General features: G+C 42.2%; 2 long non-coding RNA genes across 2 annotated transcripts; both read right to left on the bottom strand.

Annotated features, from left to right (window-relative positions):
• Positions 1–564: 564 nt before the first annotated feature.
• On the bottom strand, positions 565–19,460 carry LOC112545732 (uncharacterized). The gene is made up of 5 exons (XR_012901340.2): positions 19,354–19,460; positions 11,768–11,834; positions 11,538–11,620; positions 1,514–1,597; positions 565–745 (listed from the first exon to the last, which is right to left on the bottom strand). It is a non-coding gene; the product is annotated as an uncharacterized LOC112545732 (long non-coding RNA).
• A 5,480-nt stretch (positions 19,461–24,940) lies between these two features.
• Positions 24,941–25,741, bottom strand: LOC142827010 (uncharacterized). Its single transcript, XR_012901346.2, has 2 exons — positions 25,536–25,741; positions 24,941–25,085 (listed from the first exon to the last, which is right to left on the bottom strand). It is a non-coding gene; the product is annotated as an uncharacterized LOC142827010 (long non-coding RNA).
• Between the last annotated feature and the right edge of the window lie 810 nt (positions 25,742–26,551).

The following is a 26,551-nucleotide window of genomic DNA, read 5'->3' on the forward strand; positions in this document are numbered from 1 at the left end:
TCTACACTACAGAGAAGATAGAAGTTGCTGCTGTCAATTATCCAGGGTTTGAATTAGTAGGTCTAGTTAAGACAGCTAATTCAAACTGAGAGGGAGGGGCACTTTGGTCTATCCCAGTAGTCCTGCTTCCATGAGGAGTAAGGGAAATACAAGGGAGAGTGTTCGCCCTTAAAAGGGTGCTACAAGGAAGTTGGACAGATAGCTTCCTGCACTGTGGACAACGCCAAAAGTCAAGCTAAGGTGCTTCAGCTACACAATTAACATAGCTGAAGTTGCGTATCTTAATTCGACCTGATCCTATAGTATAGACATACCCTAATAGACTCAGGTGCAGTGTTCCCTATAAGGCTGTGTGTGCTTATGTGGCCACTCAGGAGAAATTCAAATGCCACCCACCCCATTAGACATGCCACGAGATTTTGAAATACCCTGTCACAAAAGGTTTCTGTTTAAAAACTCCCCAAGTCACAGATTCCTTGGTTTTGTATTTGTATTGCTTCCACCACCCAAAGGCAAAAACCCCTTTGAGAACCAAGAAAGACACATTTGGGTACCCTCAAACTCTTTAATCCTCAGTCTGAAAAAAGCTTGAATAAACTATTTTTTCTTAATAGGTGGCCTTGCAGTCTTAGGCATGTGCACACACAACCTCTTGACTTCTAGGACACAGGAATAAGGAACATGTCCTCCCTGGGAAGGACATCTGAGGTTTGCCTTTCCTTCCTCGCTGTTCCTGCCTTGAGTCCTATGGATAGAACAGGCACGAGTTATCTTCATTGCCCTCAGTTGGACTAGACAGTTTTGGGTCTTGTACCTGCTTTTAATATTATCACATCCTTCAATTAGCATCGAGTCCTTTTTCAGTGTCTTGATCTAAGAAAAGACTGGGATCAAGCTTCCCAACCTCAGTACATGTAATCTCATGGCTTGGTTTTTGAATGGGCATTGACCTTAGAATGTACCTGCTTTGAAGCCATAAAACAATCCTTAATAACAGCAGAAAAGATTCCATTAAAAATGTTATTCAGCCAAGTGGAAGTGCATTTTCCATCTGTGCAGAGTTAAAACATGTATCTCCTGAGTTAGTAAATATTCCCCTTATTTTGAATTATCATCTTTCTCTCAGAATGATTGGGCTATCCCATCTGGTTGTGGGTACCATCCATTATTAGATAGTTACTCAATTTCACCTGTTCATTGACAGGTTCATTGATTCTTGAAAGGCCTAATCAGAACCTTCCCACTAATAAAGAAGCCTGCTCCTTACCGGTATTTAACCTTGTACTTTGGCACTCATGAAACCTCCCTTAGAACCACAATCACAAATTCATATCACCTAATAATGGTTGCATCCCTTGTGATCACACTTCATCCAGAAAGATAGATGAGATTGGAGCCCCAGAGGCAGGTCTACTGTGAACTATATTCCATAAGGACGATATCTTATGATGAATATATCCACAGTTCATTTCTAAGGTATTTTGAGAGTTCTACTTAAATCAGGTCTGCTTACCTGTATTTTTTCTGAAACCATATGCATCTGAGGAGAAGAGGCAACTTCATTGCCTTGGCAAAGCAACAAATTTTGATATTGTACCTACCAGGACAGAAACAATAAAAAAAAAAATCACCTGTCCTGATTTTCACTGTAGCACGATGACTCTGAGGTCAATCTATATGCACTTTAGGCTGCATCCTACTCTGCTAATAGCTGTCACATCTTCCTCCCTCTTATGGGGTAAGAGCTCAATCTGCAAGAGCACAAGCAACATCAGGTGCAGAGCTTTAGGAAGTACCCTCCTTGACATTTGCAAATGAACTATGTGGAGTTCCATACGTATTTGTGAAATGTTCTAGAACAGGACTCCTCCACTGATGCAACCTTTAGGAAAGCATCAAATTGTTCTGCATCTTCACATCCTCCTCTTACTTGATTGCTCGTTGTCCAGCTGTGGAGTACTACTAAGGATTGGCATTAGAAAAAAAGTTACTTACTTTATAGTAACTGGAGGTTCTTTGAGATGTGTGGCCCCTATTGGTATTCCATTGCCCACCTGTGAAGGATCATAGGCTTTGAACCCAGATTTCCAGGTCATGCTTATACTATGGCTGCCACGGTGCAACTCATCTGAGCTAGTGGAGAAGGCAGTGAGAAAAGCTTTAGCTCACAAAATACCCTACCCATTAAACACCTGATTGAGAGAGATGTCCAGCCCCACAAACTATCTGGGATGAAGTACTTAAACCAGAACAAGGCACAGGAAATGTGTTCATGTAACTAGGTGAATCCCTAGCTGGCCGTTACTACGGGACTCTGCCTACGTGCCTGACTCCTGAGCTCAACCTTCCACTTGTTCCTGGTTCCTGTCCTTCTTGTCCCAGAGCCTCCCTCTGTTCCAGTTTCTGCTTCCCTGCCTCACTCTAGGTTCCTGCTCTTATGCCCTAACCCTGACACTGACTCAGGCTTTCACACTTGACTCTGGCTCCCACTCCAGTTATGCCAGGCTCCTGTGTTCTAACCGTTTTACTGGATCTCTATACCACCCTCCTTTCCCTCTTTAGAAAAAGTAACTGAGACCTGGTCTACACTACAGTGGAAGGTTAAAGTAAGATACACAATTCCAGATATGTACATTGTGTATCTGAAGTCGATGTATCTTACATCATGTTTCCACCCCATCCACACAGTGGGAGGCTGACCAGAGCTTGTGAGGAGCAGGAGTACCGGTGCCAATGAGAGCACCTTCTGAATTCAATTAAACTGTATTCAAACCCTGGAAGATTGACCCTGGTAGCATCAATCCTCTGCATAGCGTAGACATGCCCTGTGGAGGTTACTCTTCTCTTTATACACTTGATTTGTAGAATAAGGAGAGCAAGGGTGCATGGATAGACCAATGGTGCTACTTGAAAGAATTATCCCACTTGGAACACATGATGCTCACTGACAGTGGAATACAGATGGTGGGACCACTCATCTCTTACCATAAGGAAAGAAACTTCGTTGTGTTCACTAAATGAAATAGATAAAAGGATCAATTTATGTTCCTCACCAAGTCTTTTACATTTAAACTGTTTTTGATTTTCTGCTTAAGATAGATGACTTATTTTTATTGCAGGAAATGAACATTGATTTACCAGTATCTCATCACTAAAATTCCATATCAATCTAACAGAAATTGGAGTAAATCCATCTATATAAACTATGCTGGTCTTCCCCATTTGTAATTTACCGGAATAGCAAAGTCGATTACAAATTAATATTTCACTCGGGAAGAAAAAAATAGACAAGAATTCACTCTCCTGCTTTCTTGAAGAAGAGCGCGCGCTCTAAAAGGAGATGTATAGTTCACATGGTATCTGGTCTCATTAAAATAAAAGCTTTTACTAACCCTCCACCAAAATATCAGATCTGATTTCTGTAAATTGGGTTCTAGGATGGCAAAAAAGCCTCTTAAGAAATTATAATAAAAAAAAAAACTTGAAACCTCACTGTGCTTTTTACAAGAGTTCAGATTGCAACAAATACAGTGTTGATCAATGTATTAAAGCTCCAGTCACTAAAACTGCACTTGTCAGAAATGGGCTTCTATCAATGCTTAAACTAAAAGTAAGCATAATGACAAGTATTATAAGCGGAACTCTGTGTGTGTAACAGTATGAGCACTGCATAGTATAGTACTCTTGCATAGTATTGTTGCCTTGAGATTGTGGGGGGGGGAAAGAATCTTTTATTGTGATATGGCTATTGGAATGTTTAGTAAAACTTATTGTTTCCTCTTCCAGGCAAACATTAATATGCAGACAAAACTCCAGTAAACACACACACACAAATAAATAGTTAAAAAGTAGACTTTGTGGTCCTAGATGATTTAGTGTGTGGGGCCAGTTTATTTTAGCCTGCTTGGAAGATACAGTACTACCCAAAGCAGCTTCTGTCTGATCACTCCTGTATGTTTCTATTTCTGTTCCTGTGGGTCTGCTTCCCTGCTTTGGGCATCTGTGAATCTTCTAATTTCATCATGCCCTGTGTCCTTTCATGCAAGTTGTCTTCCTGCCACAGGCCTTTGGAAGATCTCTGCCTCAGTCCCTGTAGCTCATGGCAGGTGAAGAGTATAACCATTCAAACATCTCCATTGAATATCAGTGTGAGATGCCCCTTGAGAAATCTCTTCCATTCTCCCTCATTAGATAAAGGCACATACGCTGCAGATAACTAACTCTCTCAGGGTATGTCTACACTAGTTCCCTAGTTCAAACTATGGAGGCTAATGTAGGCATTCAAAGTTGCAAATGAAGCCCGGGATTTAAATATCCTGGGCTTCATTTGCATCTTCCTGGGCACCGCCATTTTTAAATCCCCCTTAGTCCGAACTCCGTGCCCGCGGCTACACGCGTCACAGAGTAGGTAGTTTGAATTAGGATCTCTAATTTGAACTACCGGTATACCTCGTTCCACGAGGAGTAACGGTAGTTCGAATTAGACATCCTAATTCGAACTACCTACTCCGTGCCATGTGTAGCCAGCCGCGGGCACGGAGTTCGGACTAAGGGACATTTAAAAATGGCAGCGCCAGGGAAGATGCAAACGAAGCCAAGGATATTTAAATCCCGGGCTTCATTTGCAACTTCGAATGAACATAAGAACATAAGAATGGCCGTACTGGGTCAGACCAAAGGTCCTTCTAGCCTAGTATCCTGTCTGCCGACAGTGGCCAGCACCAGGTGCCCCAGAGAGGGTGGACCGAAGACAATGATCAAGCGATTTGTCTCCTGCCATCCCTCTCCAGCCTCTGATAAACAGAGGCCAAGGACACCATTTTATCCCCTGGCTTATAGCCTTTTATGGACCTAACCTCCATGAAATTATCCAGCTTCTCTTTAAACTCTATTATAGTCCTAGCCTTCACAGCCTCCTCTGGCAAGGAGTTCCACAGGTTGACTACACGCTGTGTAAAGAAGAACTTTCTTTTATTAGTTTTAAACCTGCTACCCATTAATTTCACTTGGTGTCCTCTAGTTCTTCTATTTAGGGAACTAATAAATAACTTTGTATCGGCCCTCTCCACACCACTCATGATTTTATAGACCTCTATCATATCCCCCCTCAGTCTCCTCTTCTCTAAACTGAAAAGTCCCAGTCGTTTTAACCTCTCCTCATATGGGACCCATTCCAAACCCCTAATCATTTTAGTTGCTCTTTCTAAGGCCAAAATATCTTTTTGGAGGTGAGGAGACCACATCTGTACACAGTATTCAAGATGTGGGCGTACCATAGTTTTATACAGGGGCAGTAAAATATTCTGGGTCTTATTTTCAATCCCTTTCCTAATAATTCCTAGCATTCTATTTGCCTTTTTGACCATCGCTGCACACTGCGTGGAAGTTTTCAGAGAATTGTCCACGATAACTCCAAGATCTCTTTCCTGATTTGTCGTAGCCAAATTTGCCCCCATCATACTGTACCTATAGTTGGGGTTATTTTTCCCGATGTGCATTACTTTACACTTATCCACATTAAATTTCATTTGCCATTTTGTTGCCCAATCACTCAGTTTGGTGAGATCTTCTTGGAGTCCCTCACAGTCTGCTTCTGTCTTGACTATCCTAAACAGTTTGGTATCATCTGCAAACTTTACCACCTCACTGTTTACCCCTTTCTCCAGATCATTTATGAATAAGTTGAAAAGGATTGGTCCCAGGACTGACCCTTGGGGGACACCACTAGTTACCCCTCTCCAATCTGAACATTTGCCATTTATTCCTACCCTTTGTTTCCTATCTTTTAGCCAGTTCTCAATCCAAGAAAGGACCTTCCCTCTTATCCCATGGCCATGTAATTTACACAAGAGCCTTTGGTGAGGGACCTTGTCAAAGGCTTTCTGAAAGTCTAAGTATACTATATCTACTGGATCCCCCTTATCTGCATGTTTGTTAACTCCTTCAAAGAACTCTAATAGATTAGTAAGACAGGATTTCCCTTTACAGAAACCATGTTGACTTTTGTCCAACAATTTATGTTCTTCTACATGCTTCACAATTTTATTCTTCACTATTGTTTCTACTAATTTGCCCGGTACTGAAGTTAGACTTGTAATTGCCAGGATCGCCTCTAGAGCCCTTTTTAAATATTGGTGTCATGTTGGCTACCTTCCAGTCATTAGGTACGGAAGCCGATTTAAAGGATAGGTTACAAACCACAGATAATAATAGCTCAGCAATTTCCCATTTGAGTTCTTTTAGAACCCTTGGATGAATGCCATCCGGTCCCGGAGATTTGTTAACATTAAGTTTTTCTATTTGTTCCAAAACCTCTTCTAATGACATTTCAATCCGGGACAGTTCCTCAGATTCATCACCCACAAAGGACGGTGCAGATTCAGGAATCTCCCCAACATCCTCAGCCGTGAAGACCAAAGCAAAGAAATCATTTAGTTTATCCGCAATGGCTTTATCGTCCTTGATTGCTCCTTTTATAGCTTGGTCATCTAGGGGACCCACAGGTTTTTTAGCAGGCTTCCTGCTTCTAATGTACTTAAAAAACATTTTGTTATTTCTTTTTGAGTTTTTGGCTAGCTATTCCTCAAAATCTTTTTTTGCTTTTCTTATTGCATTTTTACACTTGATTTGACAGTGTTTATGTTCCTTTCTATTTATCTCACTAGGATTGGACTCCCACTTCTTAAAAAAATACCTTTTTGTCCCTCACTGCTTCTTTTACATGGCGGTTAATGCCTACATTAGCCTCCCTAGTTCGAACTAGGGGGCTAGTGTAGACATACCCTTATTGGCATGTCTTGCTTTTTGTATCTCTCATTGAACATGCCCTTAAAGGCTTTTTTTTAGTGATACAGGCATGCAGCTTCTTCACATCCTTCAGTTATTCCCAAGTCAAGTGCAGAGCTGGTGTTTCAGAAGAGAAACTTTCTTATTCTTCTGCATAAATATTAATTTACAAATATCCTGTGTTCTGTTTCCCAAAGCAGATCATGCGTAGTGACTTAATACTGTCTTTGATATGAAAATTGCTGCAACACTCCCTTTCTAGGGGCTATGTTCCTTTATCTCGCCCTCCTTTTCCCCCTTTCTCTATGGATCTACAAAGGTGTATGGATCTCCACATTCATATTGAAGTAGTGCTCCATTATAATGTTGAGGAATGTTCTATTGCTGCTTATAGGTTTTCAAAATTTTCATCTTTCCTGCTGAAATTTTCCATTCTTGGTCTTTGCATGAACATGAAGAATTTGTGAAAATGTGAGCCAAAATATCACAGCCAAGTTGATCAAAGAAATTGGGTTTTCCTTTTCTCCCCTTTGCTACCAACCTTCTTTTAACCATTCACATGCGTGGTTATAAACATTGGGCAAGGTCTTCCTTGCAGAGAAATATCTGTCCTGATGAAAATGCAGTATGAGCTTGGTAGGATGATTGTTCAGCATTTTCAGGCTATATTCAAATCAAAGGTAATGTACACATCTTATAGATGTTCATTAGGCAATGCATCCTCTTTATAAAATATGTATGAAGCTAATGTACACAGCCTGCATGAGCAATACAAACTTTCTGTACCTTGAAAGAGGTCAACCTACATAGGAGCATTTTTGAAATGGGCTGTGATCCAGTAAGTACATATATCCATTTGTTCACTGTAAACCTTCTGGTCGGTCCAAATAGTAAAGCAAGACACCACAGAAGTCCATAGTCTTTGGAAGTATCTATAGCAAATTCACAGATAAGTTTGGTCCACATTCACAGTTAACAAGAAATCAAGTTTTTTAAAAGATTGATGACTTAAGTGTGGGGGAGAGAAAAATCAAAATAATTCATAAAGCACATCTGATGCATCGCTATTCCACCCACAAGTATTCAGAGATCTAAATAAGCTGACATTTAACAGTATGAAGAGCTATGTATAGGAGCAGGACTGCTATGTATATCACTATTTGTTTCAAAGCAGTGTATCTGAGTATGACTTACAAACCCTTTATCAAGTGGTAAATGATGTCCATGAGGTGCAGGGGGCAAGAAAGACCCAGAGCCCAGTGAAACCAATGCAGTCCTATTGTGTGGGATGAGGGGCAGGAAATCTGGGTACATCTGCATGCCGTATATATCACTGACCACTGCTCCACCAAGGCTCCCTTCTAAGTGTCAAGAGAGGAGGCAGAGTAGTAAAGGACAACTGGGGACAGTGGAGTTTCAGCTACCAACCCTCTTAACCTCCACCCCTACTGAGAGGTAGGCCATTGCTTTGTGGCCGTGTGAGGTTGGTTGATTTAAATTCACTCCTTTCCCATCTTATTGTGGATTGGGTGAAATGGCATTAAAGCTGGTAGGAAGACCCATCAACAGGGGAGGGGAGCAATAACCCCAGAGCACTGTGGACTTAAGGGGCAATAACCCCAGAGTTGCTGCTGTGGCCACCGCAGTAGTTCCCTGCCACATTGAACCCTGCCCAAATCCTTTTAACTAGCGCTGCTGTAGCAGCAGCTGCAGGGTGCCCCAGAGCAGTGGGGAAGGGGCCAGAGCTCAGATCTGCAGAGCAGCAGCAGTGTGTGGGTGGGGGGAGAGGGGACAGGGGTTTCCTGCTGCTTTGAAACATGCTTGGTCCACTGAGTGGCATGGTGGGGACTCCCTGCCACTTTAAATCTCGCTCGGGTCTACAGAGAGGAGGAGTAGAGCTCCCTATTGCTTTTAGAAAAGTGGCAGCAGCAGCAATGAGAGCCCCTGAGCAGTGAGGTATCTTGGGGCTCCCTGCTGCTTTAAAATCATAGCAATGATTTAAAAAGAGGCTACGGTGGCAGCTGGTGACCCTTCCTGGTCCAGCTCTGCATGGTGCCCATGTGATGAATGGCAAGGGGTGTTCCCCTCGTTGTATGAGAACAAGAATAAAATCTCTCTCGCTTTTTCTTTTCTCTGCCCCCTAGCCATGAGTGTCCATGGGAGAATGGGGGAATAAGGGATTGAACCATAGATTTTTTTTGGTGGTTTTCATTCCTCACTCTGTTTTCCTTTCCCCAGATGTCCTCTCTCAGGTGCAGCTGGTCCAATCTGACCTGGGTGCGGTGAACCCTGGAGACACCCTCAACCTGACCTGTGTTGTCTCGGGTTATGCCATTGCTAGTGTTTACTGTTGGTACTGCTTCTGTCTCCTCCCCGCAAAGGCCTGAGCCGATGAGGGATGTAAGTCCATATAACAGAGGGAGTATAAACTCTGCTCCATCTCTCCAGGGCTGAGTTACCATCTCTGTGGACACCACCAAGAACCAGTTCTCCCTGAAGCTCTGCTCGCTGACAGCTGCTGGCACTGCCACCCTCTTACAGCACCAGAGGATGCACAGTGACACAGGCCAAAGCATGTACTGGCACAAAAAAGGGAAGCAATTTCTAAGCAACCAAGTCAGACCACAGAAGCAGGGAGAACTGAGCCCCTCAGGCTATGTCTACACTATAGGATTTTTGCACAAAACCAGCCATTTTTGTGCAAAAACCCGCAGAGCTTCCACATCTCAAATGCGTTTTTGTGCTAGAAAATCTATAGTCAATCGACAGAACAGGTATACCTCCTGCTAAGAGGCATAACTCCTTTTTGCACAACAGTTCTTGTGCAAAAAGGTGTGTGTGGATGCTCAACAGGGGTTTCTTGTGCAAAAAGAGCCTATCAGAAAAAGCACAGGTGCTCTGATGGCCATTCACAGAATGGCCATCAGAGCTTTCTTATGCAAGAGCGTTCATGCAGTTTGGACACTCTCTTGTATAAAAGCACATTGCTTTTGCGGTGTGCTTTTGAGGTGTGGACGTGCTTTTGTGCAAGAAGTTTTTGCAGAAGAGCTCTTCCGCAAAAAGCTTCTTGCACAAAAACCCTGTAGTGTAGACAAATCCTCTGAGATGAAAACACACACAGTCAATTGAATGTGAACAACCTACATAAGAAAAGATACACTTTAAAAATGCCTCCAGCAGCCACCCAGTTTCTCTGAACACCATTTACCTTTCTGCAGCTACAAGAATCTTTGCAAAGTTACTGAGAATTGTGTCATTTGTTACCTTAACTTTATTATAGAAACAGCTAGAGAAAGATCCATCACAAGAAAGATACACGAAAATCAGTCAAGATTTCTGTGTCTGTTTCCAGGTGTCTGTGAGTATGTGAGACAGAGGGGAGGCTGTGAGGGGAAGACAGTGAGGGGAAGCTGGTCTGAGCTCAGACCAGGAATCTGCTCTTGCTGTCTGAGGACAATGAGAAGTCCTATGGCACCTTATAGATTAACAGATTTATTGGAGCATAAGCTTTTGTGGGCAAGGACCTACTTTGTCTGAAGACAAACTCTCTTCTGGAGTTCTACAGTTCATCTGTATCACATTCTGTCTCTCATACACATAGGCTACGTCTACACTGGCCCCTTTTCCGAAAGGGGCATGCTAATTTTACAGGTCGTAATAGGGAAATCCGCGGGGGATTTAAATATCCCCCGCGGCATTTAAATAAAAATGTCCGCCGCTTTTTTCCGGCTTTTAGAAAAGCCGGAAAAGAGCGTCTACACTGGCCCCGATCCTCCGGAAAAAAGCCCTTTGAAGTAGGAATAAGAGATCCTCCGGAAAAGGGCTTTTTTCCGGAGGATCGGGGCCAGTGTAGACGCTCTTTTCCGGCTTTTCTAAAAGCCGGAAAAAAGCGGCGGACATTTTTATTTAAATGCCGCGGGGGATATTTAAATCCCCCGCGGATTTCCCTATTACGACCTGTAAAATTAGCATGCCCCTTTTGGAAAAGGGGCCAGTGTACACGTAGCCATACTGTCCTGGGTCTCACACATACATGTACACTCACAATATGTACATTAGTCTGTCTCTGTGTCACACACATTTCCCAGCATATTTGTATTATTGTTATTACTACTTGGTACTTCCTACAATGCACAGGTATTCTCTATAATTTTATCTTTTCAACGTGTGCTTTTTTAGTGTTTTGACCTGTCTATGCATTTCATAATTTTTATTTCTCTTACACTTGATTTTAATTATCTGAATAGTGAGTTCTAAAATGCCTAACTTGCTCTGGCTAGAGTAATTAACCCTATAGTAACTTTTTAAAAATATATATTGTAGTTAGAAATTTTTGTTTCTACTGATGGTGAACATCTGCATATACTTTGCACATAACACAGTGTACTGCTCATGTAGATGAAAAGAGGGAACATGCCAACAGTGCAGGGGCAGCACCGCCCAAATGTCAGGCATACTAGTCATACTCAGTCCAGTGTGTATTCTGCACCAGAGCCCAGAATTGCTGTCAGTTGGCCTGGTGACCACAGACAAAGTCATAGCCACTTGTTTATTCACAGGGGTCCTCCAGCCACAGTCTGTATTGCCCTAACATTGTCTTTCTCCTCTGCTTTGCAGCCATCGTAGGGTTAGTAAAAACAAAACAAAACACCTGGTAACACTAACTAAGATAGTCTGGGTGATTTAGACTTGCAGACCAAACAGTACTTGTAAAGCAAATAATTAGATGCTACCTTTGAGTGAAATGGTACCTGTATTTCCAGCCTTAGGAGACCCAAGGGCTATGGTCCAGATTCAGTCTCTGCCTGCCTGCTCCATTTCCAAGAGGATACATCTAATGGTGGGTGGATACAAAATGTTGGTATTTAAAACACATGACTATTTTTTCATTCTGAATTGAGATTGGCTACGTATGATAATTGGGATTGAGATGGGGAGAAATTTGTTGTGGGTAGTTTAATGTATTATGCAGTTGCCTCACCTTAATATGAACCTTATGCTTCACTTCTTTCTCTCTCTCAAAGATTTCTGAACAGCTAGAATTCAACCTTAAGGTACAATAGTGGAAAGCAGCAAATTACTGTAATTCAGTGACTACATTATTTCAGTAATTAGTTTTACTAGTCCCAATTGAATATTTATGAGCCTTCCGTAAAAGATGGTAGAACTTAATAGGGAGCAAGCAATGCAAATAGAGACCATATAGTCTGTTTCAGAAAAAATGCCTTTTTATCTAAAATAAAATGTAATTCTTTACTGCATTTCTATTGCGAAGATAATCTTTCCGATATAAATCACTGTAACACCATTCTCTTAAGGCATACTAGCGGACTCCACAATGTATGCAGATGATCAGATATGGTGTGACTTACTTTGCCCAAACTTATAGAAGTTCACATTCCGTGACCACATAATTGCTTCAGGTTTTTTTCAAGGCAGTAGCATTTTATAATAAATCCAACACACAAGAATAGTAATCTGCCTTTCATCTGAATTATAACCTGCGGTCTGAGTGAATCTCTCAAATTATTACATAGATCCAATTGATTAAAAATGGCATCTTACCCTGAAGTAGAAGCTGAGCTTGTATTACTTTATTTAATACAAGTGAAGGAGCAAATTCTACTTGCTTTACCCAAGCAAGCATTACCTTTGGCCAGAATTGTCAGAAAAGCATGAGGGGAAGAGTGCCTCAGTTTTAGACCCCCTCCCCAACTTGACACCTTAAAAGACCTAGGGTACGTCTAGACTACATGCCTCTGACGACAGAGGTGTGTAGATTAGACTACCCGGCATAGGAAAATGAAGCGGCGATTTAAATAATCGTCACTTCATTTAAATGTAAATGGCTGCCGTGCTGAGACGATCAGCTCTTTGTCAGCTCAACATGCTAGTCTGGACGCTCCGCAGTCGACATCAAAGGCATTTGTCGACCTCCCAGGTATGCCTCATACCAGGAGTTTTCAGAAAGTGCTGAGCTAGCAACCTTTGTCAGACACTGTTAGTGTTTCACGTTGGGCACCTTGAAATTGAGGCCCCTCAGATTACTAGTCGCATACACAAATAGTGTCTATAAATGATGACTTTTGAGGGACTGCTTGTTTAAATAAAATGAACAAGAATTGACCCAGATCAGACACTAAGGGAAACAACTTTCTTTGAAGATCTGGAGAAACAACCTGCTGGAAACAGTTTCTGAGAAAATACGTGCTCTTGAACTGAGTTATGGCTCAAACAAAATCTGATCTTGATTTTCCTGAATCCCAGAGAATGCATATGCTCTCTACGTAGTATCTGTCTAACTAGCCAGATCATTAATGAAGCGCTATATGTGATACCACACAAAAAGGCTAACCAATTCCATAAGCAAGGCTTATACATATGTGAAAAATCTGCTCTTTAGAACCTGTTCTAGGTCCCCTGAAGAGTCTTGGCTTTAAGTGGGTGTTTGATTAAACCATCATTCTTGGACACACTTTGTATTTAAATGGAAGTGTTACATATGTAAATTATACCTGGGAAATACTCTGTAGTAAAGTTGTAAACTGAAGGAACAACTCAGTAGCCACATGTACACCAGAGAAGGGGAGAGAAGAAGAGCTAGTGTAGAGCTTGAGCTTAGGACTTTATTTTATTTGTATTAATCTTTTGATTTAGCAGACAATCATGCAGGTTTATCATGCTACTATGGAACAAATGAAGGATGGAATTGAGAACTCAGTCTCCTTTATTTTTGTGGACATGTGGGATGTTTCCCAATGCAATTGATACTGTAATATGAAGCTCTGGGGATCAACATGTCTGTCTAATTATTTTTCTTTGACAATATGGAATGTGATGTTTTTATTTAATACAGTGGTTAACCTATCGATCACAGTGTGTTATCTGGGCCACAGGCTGAGAACCACTGCCCCCAAACCTGACCCCTATGCCCAATGCCCTCCATCCAGAGACCCCTCCACAAAGTTATGCCAGGAGCGCAGCCCTGGGCAGGAGGATCCCAGATCCCTGGGGGCTGGCCAGTAGGGACACCTGGACCCTGTGGTGGCCCAATAGCTGGGCTGCAGTTGTGTGCTAATTGGGCTATATGCAGCCTGTGGGTTGAGAACTGCTGATTTAAAACATTGCATAAGTAAAATGACATTCATGGTGGTCATTGGTTTCCCTGCTGTGGTGATGAACTTGTGCCCACTATGCAATTCTGCTGCATATTTAATCAACATAACCTCCTGCAGCCCCACATCAAGGTTTTAAGGTGAAGTCTGGCACATTGATTTTGATGGAAGATGGAGCCACTGGCTGTATTTAGGGCAACTGATATCTGAATGGCAAGTGAAGAGAGAAGTATTTATAATTGTGTCTAATCTGCTCTTTTAGGAAGTATGGAGAGCTTGTTTTTCCATTCCCTTTTTTCATGCTTGATTTTATATTACAAAGGGCAAATTAAATATTGTTCTCTTTCTCTGGATGTTCTGTGAAGGATCTGGAAGCTTAAATGTCTCTCACACAGAAAAAGGCTGTGCCCTTCCTCTTTCTACTCACATAAATGATCCTTCTGAAGTCTAAAACCTGGTTCTCTTCTCACTTTACATCAGTTTCACCCTGGTTTAATTTCATTGACTTCAGTTGAGTTATTCCTGATTTACACTAGGACCTGATTCCCCTTTCACACTAAAGTCCCTGCTACAAAGTATGTCTCTAGTCAGGAAATAATCTAAGCACATACTTAATTTGAGGAATAGGCTTAAGCCCAACAATTTGATGTAAACACATGTCTTAAAGATAAGCAATCATGTACTTAAGTGCTTTGCTGAAAAGGAATGAATGCAAGCATAAGCATGAATGCTTTTTTTGAACTGGGTTTTAATGTTTAATTCCTTGAATATTGGTACTTGAATTTTTATGTGACACGTGTAGTTAAAATGGAAATCTGTATTTTAAAGCATGTATTTGAATCCTTGGCGTGAGGTGAGATACAACTGACTGGATCTGCAAAATGTATATCAATGCCTTTAAAAGAATTCTTACATTTTGTTTGCAATGCTACTTCATTTTTTCACTGCATAGTATTTAACTTTTACAACACACATCTGCGTGCCACCTAGTGCCCAGATCAAGAATTGCACTTTATAATTTAAAGTATGAAGAATGGCTATATTGCATACTCAGTTAAATTGCTACAATTCTTGCTCCCATCTTTTTTATGGCAGCTAATTAAACATTGTGATTTAACTAATTTGTTATGAAAAATGCATTAATCTTTTTAATTATAGCGTACGTTGAAATCCTCTGATTAAAACACAGCAGTTACACATTATCGTATATTTTTATTTTTTGTTCATAGTAAAGTAGCTGATTACAATTTATGAGATATCATAAAAACATTATAACCTCATCTCATACTTTCCTAAAATGTATCAGTTTATGGTTGTAAATATTTCCTCAGGTACCTCTGGTATGAGTACTAGAATAAAGGATTGGATGGTCATAAAGGTAATATTTAGCCATGCCTGCCTTTGAATATGCTATCATTTTCCCTCCAAAATGATAGTTTCTACTTGTGAGTTTGGCAAAATAAACAGTGTAGTCATTTCTGTAGTAAAAACAGTTGCAGAAGGAGAGTTGGTTCTTAAGAATTGTAAGAATACCTTTCTAATTAAAAGTTCATTTCAAGACAGACAATTGCTTTATTTTTCTGGAAAGCATTGTTTTATTTTGCTGGTGAAAATTCTTATCACAGGTCTTTTGATACTATTGTATGCTGGCCATTTCACTCTAATGTCTTGCTTTTGGCTAGCCGTACCTCTCCAAATGTCCATTTTATGGCTGTTTTCCTGGGTGTATCCTGCTAAGTTGGTACAAGGGGAATAGGATGATGGGTCTGATCTGTCATTTCAGACAGGTGCTCTGCTCTCCAATTTATGCTTTGAAATTTCAAGAAAGATAACACACCTGGCTCCACATGGGACTTCTAATATAGCTGAGGAAAGGAGCAACTTGAGTCACAGCAATGATGAACAAACAGAATATATTACTTGGATAGGCACTTACACTATACTGCTTCTACAAAGATGCATTTCACTGTTTACTAGTGTAATTTCAGATTCTAAAAATTATGGTTCTTTCACTCAATGGCCTACATTTTTGTCCATTTTGGAGCTGGAGATGTCAATGTCAGTGACAATTCAGGAAGAGAGCAGATAATTTTGAACCTTGAGAACATCTTTACCTCCATGCTTTACTTGAAGCTTAATTGTGAAACTGTACCATATATGAAGTGGCTATAGGGGTCATTGATATCATGCTTGCTTCCATTGGTGCATTGGATAATGACAAGAATAATGTAATTTTGCTCTTTTACTATGACACTTCGCTTTATGCCATACTTCCACTAGTTACTATCTGCATCCTATCCAACCTGGCTGTGGGTTGCAAAGTTGTGTGCATGTTCAGTGAGGCAACTGTGCAGCTGTCCATTGCAGTGTGCACACCCCCAGCCGTCCACCCACTCCACACCTTTATATATAGGGTGTGTCTAGACTACAGGGTTTTTTTGTTTCTTTTTTCGAAAAAAGTGGCCTTTTTTTCGAAAAAACATTCCCCTGCATCTGGACTGCTGCAAAGTAAATCAAAAGAATGTGGCAGTTTTTTTCCACCACAGAAAACCTCGTTTTATGAGGAAGAACGCTTTTTTTTTAAAGTGCTCTTTCGAAAAAAGGCGCTATGTAATGCAAACTGTGCTTTTCCGAAACAGAGCATCCAGACTGCCTGGGTGCTCTCTTTTTTAAAAAGCGGCTCGCTTTTTCAAAAGTACTGGTTGTAGTCTGGATGCTCTTTTTCGAAAGAGACTTGCAGTCTAGACGTAGCCACAGTGTTTTGCTGTGAACTGCACCCTGTGTAACTTGAAGCCTCACTTCATCTCTCTTGTTCAATCCAGCATGTAGCATTATTTGCATTCTGACATAATTTCTGCCATCCTGTACTGGATTTTCTTACTAGGGCTGATAGAAAGATATTCTATGTGTTCATGCATTCTCTTTCATCAGTCCCCATCATCTTTTTTGCCACTTTCTTATTTGCAGCCATCAACTTGTATTGACTTCTTCCAAAACTCATGATTGTATGCCTTGCTGCATGCAAATTGGTCTCTCTAAGGCAGGAGTGGGGAACCTTTTTTGGGTTGGGAGGGACTGACCCACAGAAAAATCAGTCGGGGACACACATAAATGAGAAGCAAAGTGAGAAGCCCCTGACTGAGAAGGAGAAAGACACTCCCCACATTTCCCTTGCACACCAGAATCCAGGGAGGCCCAGGCAGGTAGGTTTTGTGTGCTCCAGCCCTGTGGATGGGTGGCAGTGAGGCTGAAGCATCAGCGAGGGTTCCCAATGCTGAGCCTCAGAGGCTGGATCCGCATCTTGCCCCCAGACCTGAGGTTTCCCACCCATGCTCTAAGATCTGTTGCTATCCACATTTTTTTGCATCCCACTTGGTTGTCTTCTGTTCACAATCATTGAAAGGGCCATCCTACTTATATAGCTCTCAGCTCCTTGTTGGCCACAGCCATACCAAAATATCTTAGCCTCTCTCAGCCTGTCTTCAATTGGGGCAACCAACAAATGAACCCTCACAATATCATTTTTTTTCCTATCATGGGGTGTCCAACTATCTGACCATCTCAACATCTTCATATGTCCGTGGTAGTGAACATTAGGATTTCCTTTCCTGTGGCTGGCCAAACCTTTATGTGCATTAGGATGGGCCAAATTACAGTTTTGTACACTCTATCTTTTAATTGCATTGATTTTTTTTTATCACAGAAAACTGGGATCAGCTTCCACTATTTGCACAAAGTAGCTTTGGTATAATGCCAGGCATCACTCAAGGGGGCAGCATCATTAGCAACCCTTGATCCTAGGTATTTACATTCTTTCACTCTTCTAAGGTTTTTGCCTGCGATATCCTTTATGGTGAATCCTCCCCCCTCAGTTATCAAAGCGTCAGTCGAACTAATGTTCATTACCAAAGTCCTGCCTGCTCAAAACTGTGTTAGCACTATTCAAAGTCATTTTTCCATATATAACTAAATCATCAGTGAACCACATATGCCAACGTGTCTGCCTTTGTATATTCTCACTTGTCACATTGTTGCATAAATAGCAAGGTTTGTCCCCTGGAGGCCAGTCTAATTTGCCCACAGAAGAGAGTCACACTTTCAGGCTGGGTCCAACTCCATTTTATTGTTTGCAAGCAATGGTCAGACAAGGAGCTATTGCTCAAAGCAAAGCTGACCCTGGGCGTTGGCTAAGCATCCTTTTTTATACTTTCTTTAATTTTCTTATCTAACTTGGCACGTCTTGATTTGTTACCTTAGCTTCGTGTTGCCGCGTTATTGGTTAGCATATTTCAACTCTATTCCATTCAGTAACAACCACCAGTATAGCTTACTTAAGCAATAGCAATTAGCAAATTCCCCTAACTCAAGTAATACGTGTACTCCAGTCCTTGAGAAATGGGTCTAAACAGCTAGTTCCTCTACAGCTTCTAAAACATGCGCAATCGGCTAAATGATACGCACTGTTTCAAGCTTAAGTAATGGAAAGGGGAAGAAGCACACATAGTTTTACTATATTTTACTACAACATCCCAGGTGATCACAAATAATAAAAAAGGTTCAATGCTAACGCCAAGTGCAGGTCAACATTTGCTGGAAATTCTCTGCTGTAGCTCCATTTAGTTTTGACTATGGTGGTTACTGCATTATACCTACCTGGATAAGACTGCAGTTACACTAGGGAAGAATGTGGCCCTTTATGTGATTGTTCTGCATACACCTGAGTAGAAAATCTGTCAGAATGCGTTGAAGTTAACCCTTGGAGTTCCCATTTACATATTTTTACTGCCTAGTCTCATGAGTGCATCTATCATGCAAGGCAAAAGTTTCATTATGACTAAAGTGTCTAAATTGTTAGTTTACCCTTAAAAAGTCTCATTAGGAATTTCATTCTACAGGAACTGAGTAGCTTGCTTTTAAAAAACTATCTGTTCCAAAGGACTAGAAAGTTGATATGATAATTAGTCAAAGACAGTAAAAGTTCATAATTTGGTAATTATGTGCTTCAAAAATCTATTTCCTGAATAAAATCTGTCAAAGAGTATCTCTGTTTGGCACATCATCTATAAATGTATATATAGTACTAAAGATGACACCAGATGCTTCAAAAAATAACAGAGTTTGACATTTGACTAAGCCCAAAGATAGTGATGACAGAGAAGAGCAATGTCTGTTCTAAATAAGGTCTTCTGTTTCCTGAAGCAGCGAAGGAATAACAGATAAGAGCTGTATACTCCCTATTGTGAATTCTAGGAAAGGAAAGGAAACAGAGCCTCATTCCTGTTTTTAGAAGCAAACCACCACATAAAACACCAGAATTAAATATGCATTATTAAACATCATTACTGTTGCTGTTGAGGAAATGGTGGAAAAGAGCTACTTGAAGAGGATGAAATGGGGTCACAGAGCATTGTAACAGCCGTCTTCCCTATGGCACAAAGGCTGGCATACATACTGCTAGATGTTATTTGTTGCAATTCGTATGTTTCAAGGCTGTTCTTCCACCTCTACATGAAAGGTCTCCACAGTGCTCTTTCCTCAAAGGAAGATTATAAGTGGTAGCTTCAGCAAAATTCCGCTCCATTCACCCAGTCCTAGGCAACTATCTTATACAACAACAACAGGAAATCAGTTCTTAGAAGGCTGTGTTACAGCATTCTAGGCACCCAGAGGAGGAGGTTTTTCAGGGGCGATAGGCTGCTGTGCAGCTAAAATTGGAGTGATTGGAAATAAAGGGCAAGAAAAAAAGTACCATATTTCCTCTCTCACATACACATAAGTGATGAGATTCTGCCACCCTCTCACACATTTTAGTAGCATCTTATTCAGCAGTCCCATTGCAATCTGGCCCAAAGTGATTGGAAAACAAATAAAAGCAATGCAAGACTAAAACACCCCTTCTCCACACATTGCTCCATCCCCCTTCAAAATGGGAGGTGGGGAGAGCTCTCTTTTCAGTCTTCAAGTGGCCCTTTGCACAGTGAGTGTGACTCTTGGCCATCTTGACACTATCGAGTAAAATACTCTGTGAAGACAGTTCAAGAGCTCTGTGTTGATTCCCCCACTGAAAATGAAAAGAGCAGCCTTGTTACGTGCCTTCATGTTCCCGATCAATACAATTTGCTTCTCTGGAGAAAAAGCAAAGGAGCCAGATGCAGAGAGGAATTCCCAGGAGCTGAATGCAGAGCCACACGTGGAACAGACTGTGAGTGCCAGATGTGACAGCTGAGCACAGGGCTGCATGGGACATAAGGGGCAGAAGTAACAGATGGGGCAGGAGAGCCAGTGAGGCAGGTGCTAATGAGGGACACTCACTGAGCCAAGCTGGGAAACCCGCAAGCTCCTTTTTGTGTGAGTAGAGGTTGGACAGTGGAGGCTACACCAGTCACTAGGTCTGAGGAGCCCTGACTCCCCACTGGACAGGGACCTAGACAAGATCTGCTACTGCTCTATTTCCACTGGCACCAGGGGCATGAACAGGAATTTAAATGTGACCACTTTAGGAGGGGCACATTAAACACATTCACCTTATACACATGAAACCCTATCAACACCTGCACAAACATCTTACGCCTAGAAACAAACAGCAGCACACTCACTAGTTTAATGAAAATCCATGCACTGGGGAGCCACCTGTATAAATGCATCCCGAGTACTATGCCATGGTGGGATCACAGAGTTCCTCCAGCCCTGGGGGGTGGTCTGTGGAGAGAGCAAGCGCCATCAGCCCTGAGGCTGCAGTGAGAAGTTAGCGGGGTAAGCTCTTCCAGCTCCTGGGCTGGAGGAGCTCTGTGCTCCTGCCAATTATTTGTGGGTAGGGGGTGTCATTACTTGCTTCCCCTTATGCATATCCCTGACAGGAACTGTTTAGACCTTTTGCTGGGATATCTGCAACCTTTCCCTTTCCTGACAGCCTCTAATAAAACATCACTTCACTGAGCCATGTGTCTCAGTGGTTAGTGGGACCAACAAGGGCTATCACCTGTAGCTACTGAGGCATCTACAGTATTTACCTCTGAGTTGCAGTAGACCAGGCATGCTACTGTCTCCTTGGGTATGTTTACACTACAGCGCTAATTCGAACTAACTTAGTTCGAATTAGTTAATTCAAACTAAGCTAATTCGAACTAACGCATCCAGACTAAAAAACTCGTTCGAATTAGCGTTTTGCTAATTCAAACTAGCATGTCCACATTAAGTGGACCCTGAACCGGGGTTAAGGATGACCGGAAGCAGTGCCGACAGGGCATCAGATGAGAACTTAGAGCGTGGAGCTGCTGTCTGAGGGCTGTGCTTAAAGGGAACCGACCCCCACCCCGGACAGACAGTTCTCAGGGGTGCCCCGCTTGCAAAGCAGTCCTGGCTTGGATTGCCCTGAGTGCCCATACTGGGCACATCACAGAACTCGGCCATCAGCCCGGCTGCACTTGCTGCAGGCTGCCGTCTGGGGAGAGGAGGCAATTGGGGGGCTGCAGGAGAGGTTCCACCCCCAGAAGCCCGCAGAGCCAGCCCAGTCCTCCCCATCGGGGGCTCGTATCCCATTCCTCCCTCACCTCCTTCCATTTACCTCTCCCTAGCCCCCCTTCCTGATGTACAAAATAAAGGACAATTGTGTTCAAAAATAGAATCTCTCTTTATTGAACAAAACTGGGGGAGACTGGGAAAAGGAGGTGGGAGAGGGGAAGAGAGAGGGTGGGAGAGGGGAGGGCAACTAAAATGATGAGGGGTTTGGAACAGGTCCCATATGAAGAGAGGCTAAAGAGACTGGGACTTTTCAGCTTACAAAAGAGGAGACTGAGGGGGGATATCATAGAGGTCTATGAAAGCATGAGTGGGGTGGAGAGGGTGCATACAGAAAAGTTCTTCATTAGTTCCCATAATAGAAGGACTAGAGGACACCAAAGGAAAGGAATGGGTAGCAGGTTTCAAACTAGTAACAGAAAGTTCTTCTTCACAAAGCAAATAGTCAACCTGCGGAACTCCTTGCTGCAGGAGGCTGTGAAGGCTACAATTAGAACAGAGTTGAAAGGGAAGTGAGATCAAGTCATGGAGGTTGGGTCCATGGAGTGGTATTAGCCAGGGGGTAGGAGTGGTGTCCCTGCCCAAAGTTTGTGGAAGGCTGGAGAGGGATGGCACGAGACAAATGGCTTGGTCACTGTCTTCGGTCCATCCCCTCCAGGGTCCCTAGGGCTGGCCGCTGTCGGCAGACAAGCTACTGGGCTAGATGGACCTTTGGTCTGACCCAGGACGGCCATTGTAAGCTCAGGGCTCAGGGTCGGGGGTCTCAGTGGACCACCTTGATTTTCATGCCAACCTGCTCCTGGGTGGCCAGGCTGGCAGCTCTCCTGCCCAAGCCGGCCACTTTCCTGTGCCTAGTGCGGAGGTCGTGGACAATGTCCACGATGTCCGCACTAGACCAGGCGGGTGCCCACCTCTTGAGGTCCCGGGCAAGCTCCCGGGAGCCGCCAGCCTGGTCCCGGGAAGAGGGGGAGGGCTGGGGGGCATCGGGTGGCTGGCTCGAGCCGTGCCAGGTGCAGGGTCTGCTGGCTGGGTGCTGGCAGGCTTGCACCTGGCACGGGCACCGTAGCCAGCCTGTGCCCCTTTAAGGGGGCCGGGGCCGGGAGGGGGGCAATAGAGTTTCCCTGGTATTGGCCAGAGTGTCCACCAGGGAAAGCTGGGGAGGGCTAGCCTCCCACTAGTTCGAATTAAGGGGCTACACACCCCTTAATTCGAACTAGTAAGTTTGAACTAGGCTTAGTCCTCGTAGAATGATGTTTACCTAGTTCGAACTAAGCGCTCCGCTAGTTCGAATTAAATTCTAAGTAGCGGAGCACTTGTGTAGCGCCTATCAAAGTTAATTCGAACTAACGTCCGTTAGTTCGAATTAACTTTGTAGTGTAGACATACCCCTAGTTAGGTGTACTCTAGTCCTGAGTAACCCAAATAATTGCACAAGAAAATAATTTCACACTCTTTGTGAAATTCTCGTAAGGCTCCCTAAGCACATAAACACTGTAGCATAATGGGCGGGGAGGGGAAGGGTATATAAAAACATTTTGTCTTTAAAAATCACTTGAATTAATCGGTTTAGTCTAATGCATAGTTATAAGCAACATATTGAGCGGTTGGACTCTAATAATCTATAAGAATTGATTAACCATTTTAAAGCATTTATCAACCATTTATAAAGTTATTTAGAACTATAACTATAACATAAAGTGAGACCAAAACCAGGATGGATTTTTTTGATACTCTCATATTTATTTAGCTCTAAAATAAAAAAAAAAAAGATAATTGTGGCCAATGCCACATTAAGTGTAAAGAAATTATTTTTCATTCTTGCAGTTCAAGTACATATCTGAGGCTTGTATGATTGCTTTTTTATACTGATACTGGTAGTTTGCTGGCATGAGCGAAGCTTAACGTGTGGTGTCTTAGTAAGAGTACATCATATGATCTCCTGACCTTTCAGATCTAGTTGGTCTCCTGAACCTTCACTAGAAGATCTTGATGCCTTTGTGGACTGTTGGAACAGATACATTATGGAGGTGTTACTAGCAACTCCATAGCTAAGATTGCACTAAATTTGGTGTGAAAAGAAGGATAGTATCCTCTTGTGAATGAAAAATACTGTGTATCCTTTTCACATTATGGTAGTTAGTCTGAGTCAAAATGAATTGTCTGAAAAAGTACAGGCCAGTTTGTTAATTTAGGAATTAAAATTCATATAAATGAGCACTTCGAGAAATTTTTCATGAGCCCTTAATAATCACCCTTGCAGGGCTTAGGGTGGCACAGCTCCCAGAAGAGCTGCCAGCTTGCTCCTTTTCCAGCTGCCCCTCCCAGAAGGGAAATGGAGCAGAGCCCCCAACCCTGTCCTGATCATTTTCTCCAGTTTGTTCAGCTCATTTTGAATTTTAATCCTATCCTCCACAGCACTTGCAACCTCTCCCATCTTGGTATTATCCGCAAACTGTGTAAGCATTATTGAAATCATTGATGAAGATATTAAATAGAATAATCCCTAGACCTGATCCCTGTAGGCGGCCACTCAATATGCCTTTTCAGCATCTCTGTGAGCCACTAGTAACAACCTTCAGGGAATGGTTTTCTCACCAGGTATGCGCCCATCTTATAATAGCTTCATTCAGGTTGTAGAGTGCTAGTTTGCTTACGAGAAAGCCACGTGAGACTGTATTAAAAATATTACAAATGTCTGCTTAGAACCTACCAAGTGAACCAGACCTGCTCAACAGGTAGGACAAAAAAGAAGGGAAATCTGGCATGTGCGTTGGAAAAACAAAACACCTGTAAACACGAGTCTGTGACCCAAGATTAGACTACAATGATTTTTTAAAGACACATTTTGTTTTAAATCTTGTTTTTTCCCCCCTCACGCTGTCAACACAGGGTAGAGTTAAGGTTCTTTGGGTGCTCTGTATATTTCCACACTTTAAAATGTTTGGTTTTAGTTTAAGTGCAAACTTAACTGTGCAATTGCTGGGGTTGTAATGTTTGTTTTTGAAATCATTACAACCCTGTGTAGTATAGCTTTCCCTAAACTATTGACATGGATTTTCAACTTTACCTCCATTTTCACATAACTTTTTGAACAGGAATACATTTTTATACATCTTTAATATGATGAGTGGTCATATGATGATTTTACTTCTCATCCAAAAGACAACACATTTTCCAGCATCACAATGACCTTTATCATCATCCTGGCACATTGTGCTTCAATACTAAATCATTGTAAGGTTGCTACATACTCTACCGCATCACTGACTCAGCTAGATGGTGCATTTCAGTTTTCTCTGGTGGTCTCCCGTTCAAACAGTGATCAGTAATGAGCACTGTATCTTAGAACTGATATGATCATAGCCCTAAGCAGTCTGGGTAAATCTTATTTGTATACATACTTTGCTTAAACCAATTCATCCATGACTTAAAAAAAAAAAAACCTGATCAAACATCCATTCATTACTAATCCTGGGAATGCTCATTTTCAGTAGTTCACCATGGAAAAATATACACCAGGAAACAGTCAGAAGAAATATGATTGTTAGCTAAGTTTCATACTACAAAAGCTTCAAGATCTTGCAAAGTGTCTCCCCGGCTTGCTTTAGATGGGAAAGGCTTGGATATAGCTGACTCCTCAAGTCTTTCTGTAGAAGCACTTATACACTGTGTAGATGAAAGAAAAAGGGACAAATGAATAAAGCCCATTCTATTGATATTCATATATTGTTCAGTGACCATTTAATGGCTGTGTGTTGTCCTGTATGTGACAAGTGAATGCTTTTAGTTCAGTTCCCAATGGACAGCTGCCTGTATCACAGAAAACAGCAGCAATTGGAACTAATTTTCACCTTTGTTGGCAGTTTCAGTAGAGACAAAGGTGCGGTTTAGACATGGCATGGACTGAAATACCAAATTAGTCTGAGATACCTTGTCCATGGAGAGGGAGAGTTTGCACTGGAAATAGCCATGCTGATCTGATCTGTGAGCTTTTGTCTCCATTCAGTCCTTGCTATCCCCTATACTTATTCAATTATTTGATACCCCTTTTCCAAATCCTTTTGAAGAGCTACAGTAATAATCCACATATCAATGTAAAGTAAGTTTAGGTTTTACCTCTTCTCTTCTTCTCCTGACTTTTCTTCTTGCGCCTTTTATCCCTCCTCATCTTGCGCAGTTTTCGTCTCTTCTTTCTATTCCGGTTGCGATATCGTCTTAATTTTGCCATTGCCTGTTCTGAAGATCCCACACCTACTTTTTGTTTTGGTAGATCTGTTTACCTGGGATGGTGAATTAAAGCCCCACACTTGTCTGAAATATAAAGAGGCCTTCAATTATGACATGTGAAGCTCAGTCTGCCTATGTGTTTGCAATTGTGATGGCTGTTTTAAGTCAGTTTATGCAAGCTATCACACACACACAAACACACACACACACACACTACATTAAAAGAACATTTAAGGACAAAGTCAAGTACCCAAAAGTTAGGAAATGCCAGAATTATGGGTGCTCCCCATACTAGGTCTCATCTCTTCCCCTCCCCCCCCCCCCCAATGTTTCAATGCTCCGGGGTGCCAAAGACTGAGATATGGGCAGTAACTCTTTGGCTGTGTCTAGACTAGCAAGTTTTTCTGGAAAATCAGCAGCTTTTCCGGAAAAACTTGCCAGCTGACTACACTGGCCACTTGAATTTCTGGAAAAGCACTGACGATCTCATGTAAAATCATCAGTGCTTTTCCGGAAAAACTATGCTACTCCCGTTCGGGCAAAAGTCTTTTTCTGAAAGACTTTTGCGCAAAAGGGCCAGTGAAGACAGCATAGTAGTGTTTTCCGCAAAAAAGCCCCGATCGTGAAAATAGCGATCGGGGCTTTTTTTGCGGAAGACCGCGTCTAGACTGGCCACGGACGCTTTTCCGCAAAAAGTGCTTTTGCGGAAAAGCATCCTGCCAATCTAGACGTGCTTTTCCGAAAATGCTTTTAACGGAAAACTTTTCCGTTAAAAGCATTTTCGGAAATTCATGCCAGTGTAGATGTAGCCTTTGTGTTCAGACCAGGCATCAATGGCCAGGTGCCAGAGCCAAAGCTCAGAATCAAAGTCAGAAGTCTGGAATCTGAGACAAGGGTTGGGACTG

The sequence above is a fragment of the Pelodiscus sinensis genome, chromosome 1 (assembly GCF_052426305.1).
Source record: "Pelodiscus sinensis isolate ZL-2025 chromosome 1, ASM5242630v1, whole genome shotgun sequence".
NCBI classification, from domain to species: Eukaryota; Metazoa; Chordata; order Testudines; family Trionychidae; genus Pelodiscus; species Pelodiscus sinensis.